This window comes from Sinohyriopsis cumingii, chromosome 12 (assembly GCF_028554795.1).
Source record: "Sinohyriopsis cumingii isolate HCF-2022 chromosome 12, ASM2855479v2, whole genome shotgun sequence".
Lineage (NCBI taxonomy): Eukaryota > Metazoa > Mollusca > Bivalvia > Unionida > Unionidae > Sinohyriopsis > Sinohyriopsis cumingii.
The window spans coordinates 56,945,574-56,959,321 of NC_142972.1; the positions used below are offsets into that span (position 1 = coordinate 56,945,574).

The 13,748-nt window shown below is 34.6% G+C and overlaps 1 long non-coding RNA gene across 3 annotated transcripts in view; it reads right to left on the reverse strand.

Moving 5' to 3' along the window:
• Nucleotides 1–4,488: 4,488 nt before the first annotated feature.
• Nucleotides 4,489–13,748, reverse strand: part of LOC149786513 (uncharacterized) — a 33,449-nt gene continuing 24,189 nt past the window's right edge. For 2 of the 3 annotated variants that reach the window (XR_016424945.1, XR_016424944.1), the window contains exon 6: nucleotides 6,993–7,208. This is a non-coding gene — a long non-coding RNA (uncharacterized LOC149786513). Of the gene's footprint in view, nucleotides 7,209–13,748 lie in introns of all 3 variants that reach the window. The other variant, XR_016424947.1, reaches the window with a different exon arrangement.

The window sequence follows — 13,748 nt, forward strand, 5'->3', positions numbered from 1 at the left end:
TACAGTGTTTAGATTACAGCTTATACAATAATTAACACACACACACACACACAGAGTAAATTCATCTACAATAAGATAGTGAGCATTTCATTGATGGGGCTGCAGGCTGCGATATTTTAATTTATTTTATCTCAAGATTTTTTTTATTCGAATAATATAATGGAAATAGTAAGGAGCAGTTTTGCATTGGATTAGAGCTGGATATTTTTAAAGAATTTTTTTTTAAAGTGTCACGTCACTTTCCCAGAACATTAAATTGATGGTCCCTAATATGATTGCTGTATACCGTGGTAATTATCGTGGTTTATTCAGAACTATTTCGTGGTGATAATAAATACCGAACGTTCAGATTACCTTATTTATGATATGCATATTTCTTTCATCCGGTTTACTAGTGCATATATTATGAATGATAGAATAAATGTAAGGGACTCTGAGACTGAATTTGGAAGAAATTCTCTCGTAAAACACTGGTCAAAGGGACCGGATGTCTTAAAAGTCAACGGACACAATTTTGGTGGTAGAAACGAACAGAGCTTGACAGCACACTGTACTTGCGTCAATTTCTTGTAGTTCGTTGATACCAATATAATGATTTGCTTGAATTTGATTGTTTACATTTGCATGTATTTATTCGTTTAAATTCGTAGATCAATTCTTGATATGCGTACAACTGTGTTGAGTTGAGATATCTGAATTCGTAAAAGATTTTATGCATTAATTTAGTTGATAAGAGTTACGAGAATCAGTTGAATTCACCGATCTTAGATGATTTCATGTATGATAAAGACTTGAATGTGTGTATTCGCTGAAAATAACGTAGTTAAACTATTTAATGTATTTCATTCATTCATCTGTGTAACTGAGACGAGAACGGAACCGTTATGCCTCGTGTAATGTTAATAGGAATCAGTAACGAGATAGCCATTAGGAAGTACATTATTATTGTGAAACTAGGTTTGTTTATGGTCTGCCATGTTTAGTTTCACCAGATAGCTTTTGTTCTGTTCTGTTCGAATTCCGATAGAACGATATCTGACATAACGAGAGGGTAGTAATGATATGTTCTCAGTAGGACAACTGACACAATATTAGGTCGCATCTCTGTTTATTTTGTAAGGGGAAATAGCTCTAACGACGTATCCACGGACATATCCACGGAAGTATCTACTTACGTATCCAACTACTTACACAAAGTTTGAGGGCCGAAAAGAGGCGAGACAGTAGGGAGGTCGGAAAAGGAAAATAGCAAAAGGACCTGGAGGAACCACCACAGTGAAGTCGGAGAGGACGGGAAGGAGCAGGATATGAAGTTGTACAAGGCAATTCTTCGATCGCTCACTCGATTATAAGATGAACAAATTCTATGATTTAAACAGATCGGCTATTTAAATAAATATATTTGTGTTTGAAATTCGGTGAAAAATTTATTTCAAAAGAATTGTATCTTCCTAATATAATAGAAATGTATCTTCCTAATGTAATGTATTATCCCAGTTGTTTATGTAATTGATTAAAAAAAAATATTTTTTCATGTACGGTGGCTCGTGTCATTCTGTTCTATATATCTGCTTGGATCTCTATTTATTCTATCTATAATTTCACACTTTATTTTAATGTTTACTCGATCCGGGCAACAACAATACCGAGGGCGATCACCCTCTCGATAACGATAGACAAATAACGCGGACACCTTGTAAAAAGGTACAACCTCATAATACCACACCAACAGTAGCAAACTGCTACAAACTCATGCATACAGAAACAACGCAATTTTTGAATATTACATAGGCATGTGGGGATATGCTGTTCCAGCGTTACCCGATGAAAAGTGGTCTCGATCATTCGGTGATTGTTATAATCTTCCCGGTAAAGAAGAAGACAACAAAGTCATCGCCTATCAGGTAAATAGCTGTACTAAGTATATCGAGATAGATCGAATAATGCAAGCACCATAGGATGCAATAGACTCCACTTTCAAGATCGAAATTGTTCATTATATGTGCCAAACACTGACTCGTATTATATCATCATAATCTTGATGGCGTTGAAAAAAATTGCATCTTTTTAATGTTCTTAGCCCTTATGTGTTAACTTGATGAACAGAGCTTAGAGCATTTTAAAAGGTTAAGCGCTTTATTAAGTATTCTAGGGCCTAAGAAGAATACCAGATAGAACTGTTACCAGTAAAGTTTATCCAATGTCATGGCCAAAACGTCTTGATGTAAGGAGATGATACGACAATCAGTCCTGGCATAATGTTTAATAATCGTGATCAGATGGCAAATGAATTTTCAGGGTGCTGATATCACGTGACTAGGGCGACATATTCTGTTGCTCTTACGTCTGTCCCAAGGTAGCGTGCGTCCTACTCTTTGTCCTGCTTTTACAATGCATGTTATTAAGTTGCCTATATCTCCAGTTGACGAGAATCTTAATATACTCAGCTGGAATGTTAGAGGTGTGGTATCTCCTCAACCTGGATTCACAGCTGTGTTAATCCAACCGTAGCTGATGATATTTCACTTTTGGCTGAATATCCTAACAATCTTCAAAAGGTGATTGATGTAATATTATCCTTAATCAAATTTATTTCAAATATCCAACACCTGTTTTTGGCAGTAAACGCACTCTAGATTAGAATTGATAAACAGAAACAGCTGCTATGCCTTCACTGGGGTTAAAGTTCTATGGGGAAATAGACAGTCTTGTCTCCTCTTCACAGCGGTATTGATATCGTGTAATGTATAAATATAATAGATCGCACACTGGCGTTATTTTCCAATGCAAATAACATTACAGCATACGCCTATAGTAACAAGTGGCGATAAGAATTTAGTGTCAAACGTTATATGTTGTTATCTTCTGTCCAGAATACCAGAATTTTGTGAGCATAAAATGTTATTAGGGGTGGTCATCTTCGCCTGTTGTTCTTTCCGCATTCATACTGGACACCGGATTAACTCAAAGCTACCGTCACATGACGTAATAGTCGAAGTAAGCAGGAATGTTTTGCTTTGGATTGGTTTGGTGGGCTTTAACAACATTTTTCAACCCATGATAAGATATATAGAGAGGTCAGTACATCTGGCAAAGGAAGAAGCCAAGAAGAACCCGGAAAGAACCACCAACCAACGGGAGCTATTAGCAAGCTTTATCGCATACCCACGTTGTTCGAGCTCAGACTTGAACTCACGCGGACGGATGTGAAATGTGTGAGTGATCTATAAAAGCCAGCGCCTTAGGCCACAGGGTCACCCGGAGCCCCATGCAAGAAGGAGAAATAATCATTTACGGTTTGTTTGACATACCCATGTTGATAGAGCCGAAACGCGAACTCACGCGGATGGATGTGAGATGTGTGAGTGATCTGTATAGGCAAACGCCTTAGACCACATGGTCACCCGCTACCCAAGAAGGGGAAAATAGCATTTTTATGGTCTGTTGTTATTGTCATTAAACCAAATAATTTACACCTTTTGATGCTGCCAAGGTGATCGATGAGGTAATATTTCCTTTGAAGTTTACGGTAGCGAAGTATAGCATATTATTTCACACGGTGACCTCACTTTTTCGATGAAACTCTGAGGTATTTTAGCAAATATTTACAAGGTTTTCCAACCCATATATGATCAGACACTACACTTGGAATGTTAATATTTATACATATTTGATGCATCATATCTGTGTTGCGTGTCCTTATATGTCTTGTTTCAGAAACTCTTTTAGATAATTTTCCACTAAGCCTACATGTTGCGTTATTTAACGCAGAAAATAGTATATAACTGCGAAGTCTCCAGTACCAATGGGAGTACTGGACAAAGAAAACTCCACGTTATATATGCAATATGCAGCACACTTTGTCATTTGGTGTTCTGCCAAAAAACAATGTTTTATAACCTGTAACTCCCTCAGTACATTCAAAATTGAATGATTACTACATGTTTCTATTTATGTCGATTCCATGGCCTATTCTTTGCTCTCTTTACGGGATCAGTCTGTATCATATATCATAGTGGTTTTATTAATCATATAAATATTATCTGATTGTAATGAAATGATTTATTATACTTATTTATAGTATCATGATCTCTTCTATTTAAGGACATAAAGATTATAATGATGACTAAAACGTCATTTACGGTAATCGTGATTTAATTTCCGTACGAATCACTGGTGAATCACATGTACAGAAGAGGCGTCTGAAAAACCTGTACAGAATAAGAGGACGGAAATCGTGGCTTGAACTCTCCACGATCGGCTTCAGTGATCAATGGAATCTTTTGAGCATGGAGTTGTTGAATGTTATATGCAGTGTAATCAGCTGGTTTGTTTAGGGTATTGTATTAATTATCTTGATTACACAGCCTTTTGTTCCAAGGAACCATGCGAGGAAGAAAATACTGCATAATGTGAATAATAGGTTAACCTTCTCAGCATAGAGTATTGTAGAGAGTCTCAAGTAAAAAAAATAAATCCTGTAGCACAACGATTGTGATGATTTTATTTCTGGCTAATTGTTATACGAACCTTCCTGATGGCACGAATAACAATGTTTTTAAATACCATCACTGTTTCGGTGGTAGACTAAGAGTGGATAATGTTTATATAGGGTTCTTACAAATCTGAATCAAAGGGAATTGATACCAACCAAATATTGCATGAATATCATCCTAGTATAGAGAAAATTGTCAAAGAAACCATATGATAATTCATATAAGCACTAATATCAAAACGGACCGTACCGGGCAAACTTTTTACACACAATGATTTTGAAAAGGAAAATATACTACCAAAATTTAAACACACGGATATTATTGCAAACGTGAAACCAAATAATAAGGCCAATTATACCACTTAATAAGATAACGTTTTGTTTAACGAGGGTTGTTCCATTTTTCTAATCTTTTTAAACAGAACACATTTTTAAAGACGTCAGCAAATAGATTTGAAGAACTAAAGATGTAATCACAATGCTGAAACATTTCTTAGTTCAGGCGTTATAGGTAAGTGATAAGCTTAAACAACCATATGGTTTCTGGGCACAACTAAAGAGATTAGGCGTCTTTTTATATTGTGTCTTGCCACTAGACTCCCTATAATTTATGGCTGTTTGCCACTAATGACACACCCGTATATTTTATCTTCCATATAACAGACTGTTTCAGCTCTTCTATACAAAGAGTTTTGTGGTTTGCGGCTCTTACGAGATTATATGTTAATGAAACGTAACGATAAGAACAAAATTCGGCATTTCTGTCAAATAAAGAAATAACAACTAGAGCTTGTCAGGAATATAAAGATGAAATAATTCGCCCCCATAGAGTGTTCCGATAGAAAAGGTAGATGATATTACTGTTGTAACTTTGTCTTCTTCTGCCACCATGTGTGTCATGTAACCAAAAGTCGCGCCGAATATGGTTCTCAGTGGCTGCGAATTACGTCCGACGCTTTTTTCTCGACTTGACGGAAAATGTCGATGATGCTCCAATGGGGGATATAATTATTACTGGCTATCTTGATTATCATTAATGGTGGGTTGTACTAAAAGACATCAAGTTCATTCGCCTAGTATTGAATCCCCCTTGACTGAAGCAGAATATGAAAAAAGGACAATACAAAACTGTTTTTCTTTACAAGCGAGACAGACAGACAGACAGACAAACATGCAGTCAGAGAGAGTTGGGCTGATCGATTGCCTTACTTGGCGACGATCGTTTGCAATTTATCACGTAAAAATAAAGGGTAGAGAGATAAATACATATGAAATTGGTTACAGTGGCTCGACTTCAAACTCCAATCGAAATAGACATGTTTGTCCACCTACAGTTTCCTAAAAAGCGTTTGTCTTAGAGTATTTTCGTCTTTTTTATGGATGGCATGTATGGAATGTACTCGATGAAACATCCAAAATATTCCATTTTACTGCGAAATAGATCAAGAGGGAAAAACTATTTCAGCTACATATTTCCAGAAGACGGTTGAGTTAGGGCCATACGTTTCGTTGTATATCATCTCATCTGTCATTTTAAATAGGGTGAAAAAGATACCTTCCACAGCCATTGTTGTCTAAAGGATAGAGATTTGTATTCAGTAAAACTATTCTATATCTTACCTGGACAAAAAACTGACTTAGCCAATATGAAGATGTGTGATGGCACAAATATTTCGATATAATTCCATCATTCCAAACGAATAACTGAACTATTCCCAATGGAACGAAGACATTAACTTCCACTTTTTTGTAATCATTGAAAATACTGAAACACTTCCTTTCCTTCCTGAATTTGCAAATCATCATTTTCACTTTAGTCAAGTATCACGATTCCACACTCCTGAAATAATTTCCCAGTCACACTCCTCACAAGTATACGCTTTTTTCTTGACCGAAATCTGTGGAATGATATTCTTAAACTATTTCCAATAATAAGGGAATTCTCAAGAAATGTTTCCTTGAAAATCGATTTACAGATTCTTTTGTGCCCTTGGGTATTTTTCTTACAATCACTGTCGTTTCGTTCGCACTATAGCATAAGGACCGTACATATTCTTTAGAGGGTTCGCCTTCCATCTGTCACCTTCCATTCTAATCCTTTAATTTGGGTATCATATAATGACCATACTAACCACTCATATCGTTGATTATCATATGGCCAGTCACAAGTAATATTTTAGGCGTGGTGGAACAACGGTAACGACCTTTATAGAAGCTACATTGAAAGAAATAGAATTGTACATCTTTCTGCAGATTATTGACAAAAGTTTCCAATATCTTATACTTTCTGGATCAGAAAAAGAATAAAAGATTGTCTTATCGTTGTTTTCATCTTCACGTGGCAACCAAAATAGAATATGCAACATTTCAATAATGATATTCACAAGCAAGTAGCCATTCAAATTCAGCATTAACTGACAGATGTAATTTGCAAATATGTTTTATCTTTAGAAAACGATATTGGTTACAATGCTATATATCATTCGTTCTGGAGGCATTGTTTGGCTTTCCTTTTTTTTTTTTTTTTTTTTTTTTTTTTCGTTTGTAGTATCCTTGCGTAACACTGCTTCTATTAAGAAAATCATAGTTCACTAGAAGAATCATCGTGCAAACATCACCTTATTCCAGCTCTCTTAGATGCATATTTTTTCCTGTGTCAAAGTTAATCATCTTCTTCGGCTCCTACAAGCTGAACTGCCCAATACTTTCTTTCCTGCAAAGATGAAAAACAGACAGGGAAAATTAAAACAAGACAATCACTTTGGTCAATTAAGAATTTGGATGAAAATATGCTATCATGTGGTTACCGATTAAAACTAACAGAGATTATTTACAACAATATTTATTGTTTTCTTCTGGAACAAATTCAACATGTGAAAAAAGATCCAACTGGTATGATGGATGGGTACATGACACATGACGAAATTATTGTCTTTTGTTAATCGGCAAAATGCTTTGGAATACAATAACTGGAGATCGGATAAGTAAGTATAACCAAACGTACCAATTATTACACAAATAATTACCACTGATATATATATATATATATATATATATATATATATATATATATATATATATATATATATATATATATATATATATATATATGAATGATAAAATGGCATTAATATTAAAAAGCTCATTGTTATTTATAATTCTCCATCAGTTGAGAATAGACTGTATATGAGATTTAAGACGGGCATTGTCCCAATAAAATACACAGGTTAACTAGTTGGAATATATCTGTACATAAGACCCTCCCCCCCCCCCCGCAGGAAAAAAAAAAAAGACAGCACGCGCATGTATGAAGGTCTTAAAGATATGTGCCAAAGGTCTCATACGTTTTCAAAAGTTACATTTAGTGCCTTTATCACATGGGTAAAAACTGATCCATGTCAAATCAGCACTGACTGTTCATACTACAAAACAGCTTATTACAAGACTGAAATTGCCAAATAACTAGGAAGTTTTGTAAACGGTGAAAACTACCAGGAGTAGGGGCTAACCTATTACGAAGATTTTATTTTGTATTTTTCTTTGTATCTTTGAAGATTGTGGATTATGTGGAGACAGATATCATATCTAACAAAGACTTTAACGTCCATATTTGAAGGTCGTTCACTTTCGACCACTTTTCAACCTTTCTCCAAGATCTGTTACAAGGAATTACATAAATGATCCCGTTTGAAGTTTTAGAAGTTTGAAAAAAAGAAAGGACAGCATTTTTACTTTTTTAATGATATTTATTTCGTCTTAAAACTGGCAGCATTCTGTCCGCTGTTTTCTCTCGACTCCAGCTTGATCTCGCTCTTTGAAATGTGTGTGTGACCTCTTTGTGGCATCGTCATAACGATCGGGAGTTTCCAATCCCTGTAGACGGTTGGCTGCCGCATAAGTAAACTGTCATGACGAACATTGGGTTTTGATGCTGGCCCTAGTCATTATACCAACTCATCCACATACAGTAAACTATTTTGACAATTAACAACTCGTGTTACTGACTGTTCTTCCCGTATAGTCAACCAATTGCGTTAGATGCATACAAAATATGTTAGAAATCATTTTACATGTCCAATTTCATTCTAATAATTCTACTCAAAACAGCTTTACAGTTTATTAGACCTTTCATTTATTTTTCACACGTTTTCAATTTAACTGGCAGTCAAGGTGCGGCAAACAGTCTGTAATTATAACTGTGTGTAATGAGTGAGTCATAAATTCAAACGAAAGGTGTTAACTGTGTGAATTATTCAAATACAAATACCATTCCAATCCCAATAATAGGAATGGTTGGTGCAATTTATCCTCTTATGTCACGTTGAGACCAAGGCTGTACAAACGCAAATATTTTTCACCATAACGACAGTGCTGAAAAATATCACTTAACAATTTTACACCATGATTTTATTTATTAAGTATGAATAAACCAAAGCGTCTTCCAGTGTAGAAGGAATCGATATACTATGTAGAAAGAATCGATATGATATGATATTTAGCTATGATGGAAAATGACCAATTTCAAAATCAATTTTTTCCCCTTTCTTGTATTTAACATTTTTAGTAAAGCCCAACATGACGTTAGCGTTATATAGAGTAACCAACAAGAATGTAATTATAATATTCTGACTCCAACAAAATCTGTGTTTGTAAATAAAATAAGCGAGCGCTTGTATACTATCTTAGTTCTAAAAGTAATAATCTGACGAAGGCCATTCTTATATATGGCGGATTATTGTTAGGATACAAACGTATACAAAGTTTCGTGAAGAGATTTCAAATGGTGAAGATGATATAACTATCCTGAACGTAACAGACGGACAGACGGACAATTTGTAATGGGGAAAATTCTTAAAATTCCGACTATTTATTTATATATTAAATATCTTAAGATCTTTCTCCCGGTTATGTGCTTTTGGAATGTGGCGACGATAGGCATCTATAGTCTTCTGATGAAAATATTAATAACACGTGCTCCCGACTTGTATTGTTGTCCATGGTGAACCATTGGGTACAGAACATTTTAGTAAAACCGGTTTATAACAACGTACATTATACACATAACTGACAAAATAAAATGGGAATCATGACTATACCCACCTTATAAATAGGAATCGCTTCAAAATGTGCAGGCCCTAAAGTGTAGGAGGTATATATATATATATATATATATATATATATATATATATATATATATATATATATATATATATATATATATATCCTGCACCCAATTTAAAGTCTATAACTTGCAAACAATCTTTTATCACTGAATCTTAATTTTGACACTGTCGCCACCCGAGAAGCGTTGCATATGTAGACCATTCTGACAAAGGCAATTTTAAAAAATTAAATTAAATTATAGCGCCAGTAATCTTTGCTTATCTAAAATACATGAAAATATTAAAAATTGGCACAAGATTGCGCTTAAATTATAGACAGATATACTGATAAACAAATTAACAAAATGATAAAACAGAATAGATTTATATGTAGATCGATAATTGTAGAAACAGTATTCACACAAACACACATACATACATGCATGAATATCACATTTGGGCTGTCATATCTCAATCGCCTTAACTTACGTAATCAATACTTAGTAATGTTTGTTTTCTCTGTTGTTCTTACTAAGAAGAATAAGAATAATATGAGCTATACTGAGATATGAGTTTTATCTTAGGCATCTTAAACGTTCCAAGGCCTGAACTCTTCACAACAGAGATTTCGTTTGACAACCAGTATTGCGTTGTTTACTGGCAGCCATATTTGACAACCAGTATTTGCCTTGTCAACAGGATGCCAATTCAACGGTCTTGCAACTGAGATAGATAGCACCGGTGCCAAGCAATCCTCATTATGTTCTTAACTAAGAAACCGTATGACATTTTCATTTTGGTGCGTCATCAAATAAAGAGACTGCCATCTGAAATTACTTTGCACTGCGTCAGTGAAATGTAATATTCCAGTAGAGATTCGTTGATATTGTTTTTAAGGCCAAAAACTATCTGCAATATTAGAACAAAATTGTTTGTAACGTAATGTAAGTACACAACGATTCATATAACATTTCCTTTTTTATTTTGTTCTCGCGTAAATAAACATAAGGCAAGAAATTACCTGTATCATATATACTATTTCTCGTCGCTAAAATACTGATGCGTAATGTGCTTTTATACTTGAAGTGCTATAAAGAAATTTTTTTAATGAATTAAAGGTTTTTTTCTCCGTAAGCCTATACGGAAAGTATAAGCTAATCAATGGAAACAACTCTGTAAAATATTTCACAACGTGCTGAACCAAAAAAATAAATAATCCAAAGCCTTGTTAAACATGTAGCAAGCTGGAGTGTTCACAAATATGGACTCTTATAAGTTGATAAAAACCATAACTCTAACATAGTAAAATCTGATCATCAAAAAAGTACTTCTTTCCTGCATTTTAAATTATAAATTATTTTATATCAAGCTGAGCTTTTGCTGCAATATTTCAAAATGTTTATATTTGATATTTATATATTTTTTTAAATATAGCATGCATTTTTCAATTACAGTCTCTAATACCTAGAAAAAAATGGAAGCTAAGTGCCTTTCCCACGGACAAAGCGAGACAGCTGACGGTGGATGGACTGTGTAGGTATCAAACCAGCGAACCTCGGATTAAAAGACTGACGCCCAATCATTGAGTTACCGCAACTAATGATGTCAGGTCGAGTCACATAGCTAATGAATGACTTGAACAAGACATTGGAAAGAGATGCGATTGGATTAATCCGTAACATGAGTATCTTTATCAAGTCAGTCCACAGATGTATTATATGTGACTGAACAATGATAAGTGATAAATAAATTTGTCTCTACCAACTGATTCAAATCTTTCGTTGCTGATATGTGCTGCAAATACTAAGTTTCAAAATACCCGCTGAAAAATGGATTCAGAGTTACAACATCTTGGAATCATGCGTTGTGCAATAAAAATAGAAATTAGAGAGGTAAAATACTGAAAATGAGAATTATATTTGCAAGCCAGTGCAAGCTGATGGCCCCCATTTTATGACCAAATGAGCTTCAAAGGTTTGATGAAAAGGATCAAACTCGATATACTTAAACTCAGTAATATCTATTATACCTATTTTGAACATGAAAAGATAACCTGAGCCTAATAACTGATACAATGTTAAACTTGAATGAATGGTGTGATGATACGTACGTATGGGAAAAGGTTAAACTTTCTGATATCTTTCAAGAATGAATAGGCATTGATTTTGAAGAAATAGTGCTCAGATAGCTTTTGTCCTACTTAGTAAAACACACAATATTCTACAGGCTAGTGACAAGAAATAAATGTGGCAGTTCATATCATAACCCTTTAATGAAAATAATCCTCCAAAACTTGTATTGTATTCGTTGCAATTTTAGTATATTGCTATAATTGTACTTCAGACACTACGTTTATTATATCATACTCCTAAGCAGTGCATTTACAATATATGTTATTGGCTGGGATACGTTACGGTACATAGTATCACACTATTTAAAGTAACAACCGCGTCTCACAGGTAAGACCCTTTTCTAAAGTATTCACTAGAACGAAAACATTCAACGGATGATAGGAAATCCTTTGGAAGGCCCAAAAAAGCAGTGGCATTGTTAAAGAACCAATGTTTTGTACAAAAGAAGCGTTATCGTGGTAAACAACCATGTGCACAGTAATTCTGAAAAAGTGCTGTAAAGCATCATGCTACTTTTTTATGATAATGAGAAGTTATTTCTTTTCCAAAAAAATTACATGGCATATTGCACATAAAATATGCACTACATATTGATTACAAATTTGCAAAACTACTGCACATTACAAGAGATTGGTTCTGTATGTTTCATGCTGTGTTGAAGGAAGATAACATGTCCGGTCAACATCGGATTAAGGTGGTATGGGCACCTGGAGCAATATAAAAAACAACCCACCCCACCTAATAAATAAATAAAAAAATTAATAAACCATTTCATTCCGTTGCAGGGACCTGAAGCAACTGCTGCATTTGTTCGGCCTTTAATGCAACCTTGTGTCCCATACGTAAGATATACACCGACATTTATATTAAAAATATCACAAAGACGATCTTGTAATTGGTCCCAGGGCATAATACAACACACTGAAAATGTAAAAGTTTCTTAATAACTGGACATCGTTGTAAGACTTGTATAATATAATATGGTGACCCCCAAATTAACTTTGAGAATCTCTTTCTTCTCCGGGGTCAGCTAGAAAATTGCGTCTTATGTTTGTTTGATATTTCGTCAAGTAGTACTGAGGAACCGTTTCTCTTTATTGACATAAATTTTCGAAAAGTGTTTAACCAAAAGGAAACAAATATCTTACGTAATGGGCATATTAGAATGACATTGCAATTAACTAGTTATGCAGTTTCCGGCGTTCTAGTCATGCTACTCATTGGTAACATAGCCACGTCATAGCCTACGAGTGATTTGTGAAGTGAATAAGTATGTTATCGCCGATAACGTAAGAAAACATCTGCCTTACGTACATGGTGAAATTAAGCTACGTAATTTCAACATACAACCAGAGAGTTAAGAAAGAAAGAGTTCCCTAAATGCTGAATTAAATCATGGAGTCCAAGGTATTAACCCTAAAATAACGCTGAGATAAATAAGAATTACAGCATAATAGGATTTCTTCATGGCAGTACTGAACAAAACACAAAATGCCATCAAAATTGTTACAAATAGACATATTTTGAACATATTTTGAAAATGCCAAACCTTGAAGCATGAGTTTTATCCCATACACGAGCATCATCCACCAACTAATTTGATATTTAACTCAAACAAACTAATCTTTTGTAAAAGAAAAATCAGGATATGAAAAATCCCACCCAAATGATTGTTCAGCCATTGCAGAATTTATTGGCCAGTGTGTAGAATAATAATTTAGAATCCCAGTTCCCTATATGTTAAAATGAAATGATTCCTAAATTTAAAACCATCTTTTACACTTCTTGCGGCATTGTTCCCAAACTGGCACGTGATTACATAGTTGAGCTCTACTCCAACCACTCCAGATCTTCAACTTGCGCTGATCTTAACTCGTCTAAATATTTACAGCCGTAATAAAAGTGTCTGTGCAACAAATCTACCTATCTCAAAGACCCTGTACACAAGCGAAACACCATATCAGGTTCAAAAAAAAGTAATTCAAACTCTTTAAAAGTTAAGCTTCATTTCTCCAACAA